The sequence below is a fragment of the Pungitius pungitius genome, chromosome 16 (genome assembly GCF_949316345.1).
Source record: "Pungitius pungitius chromosome 16, fPunPun2.1, whole genome shotgun sequence".
In the NCBI taxonomy this organism is placed as follows: Eukaryota; Metazoa; Chordata; class Actinopteri; order Perciformes; family Gasterosteidae; genus Pungitius; species Pungitius pungitius.
In genome coordinates, this window is record NC_084915.1 from 16,722,270 (window position 1) to 16,728,550 (window position 6,281).

Genomic DNA, 6,281 nt, shown 5'->3' on the forward strand with positions numbered 1-6,281 from the left:
ATCAGATACAAATTAATGTCATTCTCGAGAGTCTCTACATTTCAAGATATTTTCGGCACGACGTCAGGCAAGTATCGTATCCCCCCCCCCCCCCCCCCCGATAGCATCAGCCACTCGTGCGTTGGTGAGCCACCTGACTCCCAGACCCCTGTTTACTTCTCACTGCAGGTGCCGGTCGATGTGGAGGGGGCTGATGTCAAATCTCCCTTAATCGGACTCCCCCTGCCATCACTGTTGGTCACTGCAGGGACGCAATGTTCCCACATTGTTGCTTCTGCAACTTCCTCCTGTGACAACTACTGGTGGGTCAACTTTGTTTTGTTGTTATACAGAACTAATAAGAAAAGAAAAACGGCCCCCAAATGGAAGGACGGGCTGACTGAGTCGGCTCCTAAATAAAAGGCCCAAAAAGTAAAAAGAGCTTAAGGAAGTCCCTTAAATTCTCTTTTCTTGGTGACATCATCTTTTACTCCAGAGTGCATCTCCGTGGGGGGTGGGGGGGCGGTTCTGAGCCCCGAAGAACCTGCCAGCTGGGAGTGATGGTGTCCTTCAGGCATCTAGTCTCCAGCTTGAGAACATCTGGTGAAGACAGATGACCAGCAGAGGGTGGTACTGCAACATCACACTGACCTGCTGCTAAAAGGGAAGCGACATCACAGGAGCAGGAGGGTTTCTATTTAGAGCCACATGCCGATACGCAGGTGTTTGTTCTGGCAATATTAGAATTAGATCCCTTCTCCACTCATCAACAACCTCTTCTCCCATTCTTCATTTCCAAGGTTACGGATCAATCTGAAGATGCCTGTTTTTTCAAAATGTATGCTATTTATCTGTCTCTGACTCGATATTTTATGATCATACACCTCGTTTAGCACAGAATTATATTTGGGAAAATAAGAGAGAAAAACCATGACTCCCTTTACAGAATTAGCAATAGAATCTTCTGTTCTTCCGTTAGTTTGCACTACAAAAGTCTTATGAAGGAATCCTCTCGTTTCGCGATGCAAAATCCTTCCATCTCCAGACACTCGAGTTATTTATTACGTCTTTTTCTGCTGCTGCCAGCTGATGAGACAGCAGAGCAATGAGAGAATAAGTCTTTCTTTGTAAAGTTAGTAGATGTGTCCGGGGTAGAGGGTGGAGGAGGAGGAGGAGGTGGAGGGGTGGGGGGGTGGGGGGGGTCGCAGGTCAGGAGATGTCTCGGGAATGATTCGCTCCCTCTACTAACTTGGGAGAGGGTGAGGTGGGAGGGTGAGGTGGGAGGGTGAAGTGGGAGGGTGAAGTGAGCTGGGTGAGGTGGGCTGGGTGAGTTGAGAGGGTGAGGTGGGAGGGTGAAGTGAGCTGGGTGAGGTGAGAGGGTGAGGTGGGAGGGTGAAGTGAGCTGGGTGAGGTGGGCTGGGTGAGGTGAGAGGGTGAGGTGAGAGGGTGAGGTGGGAGGGTGAAGTGAGCTGGGTGAGGTAAGAGGGTGAGGTGAGCTGGGTGAGGTGAGAGGGTGAGGTGAGAGGGTGAGCTGGGTGAGGTGAGAGGGTGAGGTGAGAGGGTGAGGTGAGCTGGGTGAGGTGAGAGGGTGAGGTGAGCTGGATCCCAAAGGTTTGACAGAAAGACAGAGAACGAGGAAAAGGAAGTGAAGCATTTGTTCAAATCCCCTCCAGATCCGCCTGCACCATTTCTTTAATGACATTTAAGAGAAGAAAAAGCAGCTTTGAATCTTCAACCCAGGGGGGGGGGGGGGATTATAACGGAGCAGTGGAGGGTTTGTTTTTGTTTAAAGGAATGACTCGCAGCTTCAGTCATTGACGCTGAGTCCCTGAACAACAAATAAAAAGCCTTTTTCCGTGAAATGAATGAGACAAAGTGGCGTCATTTGAGACTCGCGGGGAACGGCGACTTGGACTTGTTTGAATTCACTGACACATTAAAGACATTTCAAGTAAATATCAGTTCGTATCCCATTATGGATCTGGGTATCGCATTCTCCATCCGTCAGTGTAAAGCAAACAACGTTCTCATAGGTTCACAAATTAGATTTTAAAAAGCTATTAAACGACTCCTTCATTGCTTTGCCCACAGTGCATATATTTAACAAAGAATCACAGGTCCTTCGCCGGACAGTTAAATGCCTGCAAAGATCCTGTCTGACATTTTATAATTACCCTAAATCACCAACGTCTCCATTTGCAAATGTCACTTTTTGACTTAATTGTCAGGTTCCTTTTTAAAGGGGAACAGATGTGGACACGAAGCTTCGAACAACAATCTTTCCCTCTTTTTGTTGCCTAAATCTAACTGAGTTGTTTCCTGCGAAGACAGAAGTTTATTTTGAAAATACCTCATCCATTTCATCAGGAACAGTGATTATATGGCGTGAATCGTAGCTCTGAAGAGACACCACGCGGAGGACTGAGAAGACGCGGCTCTCCGGCAGTTTTGACAAACCAAACAGTGTTAAAATACAAGACTGTTTTGCCATTATTTTGGGTTTCTTCGTACGTCCTTCAGGAGACACACACACCGAAGGATCGTCAAATATTGTTTGGGACTTCTGAGAAGTACGGCCCGCGGTGTACGAACAGTAAATCATTACTTTGGCGGAGCAGGAGCGCCGCAGCAGCAGCAGCAGCAGCAGCAGGAAATCAGGGCCAGAATCAATCCTTATTGTGTGAATCAGTCTGCCGTTGGTTCCCAGTGAAATGACCTTTTATCAATGCAAACCAAATTGGAGTCACAAAGGATTTTCCTTCTCGTTCCGTCTGAGTGACGTTGCTGCCGCGGAGGCGAAGGGAGACAGCGACGCGACGCGGCGCAGTGACAATTTCATTCCATTGTGTCCCGACATGTTGCCTCGTTTGCTGAATGACCTCAGACAGCAGCATGGTATGTCCCTCACCGTGTTCTATCAGCTCCAAGCTCGGCTCATGAGAATGGAACGTGGTTTTAAATGGATTCAATCTGGCACAGAAACACATCCATCGAGCTGCACAACAACGTTTGGATTCATGCTTTTTCACACATGACGATGCTTTACGTCCGTATTGTATAACCTTTGTCAACATGAGGGATTAAGCCTGAAATATATTCTATATTGTTTGTATTAGTCAAAAGTTTGGACACTTTCCCATTCAATCCAATGAGAAACTTTTGGTTGGTACTGTGCATTGTTCTTTAGGGACGTTTTATGAAGAAATAACAATGGATACATCATATCGTTGCATAATGGCTGCACATTTGATTCTGTGGTTCCCCCCCCCCCCCCCCCCCCCCGGCGTGGTCCCGATCGGCTCCTCGGCCTCTGAGTGAATCACGGCAGACGAGAGCAGCTGGAGAACACTAAACCCTCCTAAAAACCACAATTCAATTAACCTGAGAGCTTCGCCCCCCCCCCAGCGAAAGGAAGAAGAGCTTAAGTCTCGGAGCGTCCTCCAACGCACGGGTCCAGTCGAGATAATGAAGAGCTCATTGAATAATTCATCCTGAGGCACGAGTCAAAAAACATAAGCTAATATGTTTTTCCGAGTATGATGGATGAGGAGAGCCCCCCCCCCCCATGCACAGCATATCAAGTCTAACCCAGGGGGGAATTATGCTGGTTTCCCTCTGAGGGCGTCCAGAATCTGGACAATGAAAAACTTTTCCCTCAACTCATAACCAAATTGTTGTTTCCTGTGAAGGAAGGAGGGGGGTTTTATTCTGAAGGGACTGCGTGTGTGTTTTAATGAACAGAAGCAGCGGCGTGTTGCTTGTTGAGGGCTCCGCCTGATTGTCTTTTGAGTGGAACAGGGGTTTTTTTTTTCTTTCTTTTTTTCGGTGTGGTTGCATTATGCCTCGCCTCCACTTTTCCTTTACTCCTTTACTGCCTGTAACGCGAGGTTTCGACGCAGCAGCCCCAGAACCTTATATCGGTCCTCTGTGAGTCTGCATTTAGAAAGTCATTATTTCTTTCCGCAAGGATACCTTTGCTTTTTTTTTCTTCTATTATTCCTCCTCTTCTGCAGACATCATTGAGGGCCGTGTGTGGCGTAAATCGTTAATGAAATATTCAGAGGCTCATTTAGCTGCACAGCGTGGAGATTCATTTGCAGGAGGCACTGGTGCAAATCCATCAAAAGAGAAAAAAAAACAAAAAAAAAACGAATGAAAGGTAATGAGATGGAATACATTTTTCTTTTCTCAGTAGGTGCAATGCAAACTTCTCTGCCGCCTTCTGACCCGCTGCGTTTCACAGCTGAAAAGAATTCCTGCAATCTGGTCAGCAAATAAGAGTCTTGTGTCTTCTGTTCCTGCGGCATATTCCACAAGCTGCGTCACTTAACGATACGGAGTGACCGTCGCTCCAGTGTGTTTTCTTTTTGTAGCCTAAACTCTGATGACCCGACACCACAGGAACTAGACCCGAGTGGCGAGAGGAGGTCGGAGGACGAAAGGCCCGGAGATCCTGCTCGAGTGGGATCGAAAAGCCATTCCGTTGTTATTTGTGTGTTTTTGAGTTCGTTCGTGATGCAGAATTGAAGATCCAGGACACGTAAAAAAAGGCGCAGCAATCAGCTCGAGTGTCCTACGTCCCTACACGAACACACTCTTTCATGCTGACGTTATGACACATGTTGTCACTGCGCATGAGTGGTTCCGACATCCGCGCGCGCTCCATCGGCTCCTCTGCAAGCGAAGCCGATGGAGCGCAGTCACGCGCATCCACAAACGCTGTATTCATTAACGCACGTGAGAATAATGATGAGAAAAAGTAATCGTACGTAGAGCTGTGGCTTTCATCTGCGTATTTATTACCCCCCCCCCCCAGCTCTCAGGGAATCCTCTGGACTTTTTTAGCTGCAGGGTGCCTTGTGCGCGGCTCCCTTCCCTCTTTGAGAACCCCGACCGGGGGGGGGGGGCCGGGGACCGAACACAAACAGCCCCGTCTGCTCCGCCGGCTGGCTCCTCCCGGTGCGACAAGTGGTTGTTAGCTGCTGATTGGCAGCTCAGAGATGTCATGGCAGCGCCGCAGGCGGTGACGTCACGCTGCGCCGGAACACGATGCTCTGCAGGCAAACAGTGTCGGAGCTGAAGCTCACCAGGCCGAGTCAAACGGAAGCATTTTTTCCTCCCAGCTCTAATGAACTAAAAGGCCGATTTAAATTGGGCAAAAATGAACTTTTATGGTGTATTTTTTGATGTTTTTTTTCTGGACTCCTTGCAGGCTGATTAGCTTGTTCACTGAGCTGCAGATGAGCCAAGTTGAATTAATGTCTTCGGTGACGTGACGGGTGGGCAGCGTGCCGATAAAACCAATGTTCACAGCTCTGCAGGGATGCAGTCGTCTGCATTATTCATCTCTGGCTTTATTTTCCCCTTCACACGGAGAACTCTGCATTTAGAATACAAACTTCTTTTGGAGACCCTTTAACAGCGGCTGTATAAGTTAAAAGCACTTTGTCAGTAATTGGCGGCGTAATTGGCATTTTGTCTTTTTTTTTTTTTTTTTTAAATGGATGTAGCGTGTCCCCCCCCCCCCCCCTCTGTGTTTACGACGCAACGCGCCCTTTGACCTCGATGTCCTTCAAAAGCAAGCGAGACGCGCCGGTTTCTGGTCGTTTTACACCGACGTGACAAATAAATCCACTTTGACCTTCTCCAATCGGCCGCGTTTCTCTGCTTTACGTCATTTATAAACGTATTTCTTCCGTCTCCCCCCCACCCCCCCCCACCCCCCTCAGCCTGGTAGCTTACATGTATACCGGTTGCCATTAAGGCTGTAAAGTGAGACGTTTTTTAGGGAACAAGGGATCGCGGAGAAGAAAGTCAGAGGGTACGTGGGAAAAAAAACACGCCACCCCGTACTCATTAACTTACAGTACACACACACACACACACACACACACACACAAAAGTTCTGATGTATATTTCATGCTCTGTTGGCACTCTGCGAGCACATTCTACCTCAGCCAAGCCTGAATGAAACATTCATACAGTGGGTCCCATTTACATATCAAGCGAGCCTTCACATCTAAATTTGGTATTCCGCTCCTCTCCATAGTCTCCCCCCCCCCCCCCCCCCCCGTACACCCCCCAGCCAGCCGCGGACCGGGTTGCCTTCCAGAGCTATCTTCGTTTGTAAGCCCAGAAAGAATCCTCGTTCTAAAAGTGTCTCGCTGCATCTTCCGGGCAGAAGAAACACAACAACAGCATCATCTGACTGAGGAGCTGCGCGTGTGGTCATGACTTCATGAGACTGGACGCTTTATGTTTTAGGCTCAACTCGTTTGACTCTTGTTAGCGATGCTCAGCTG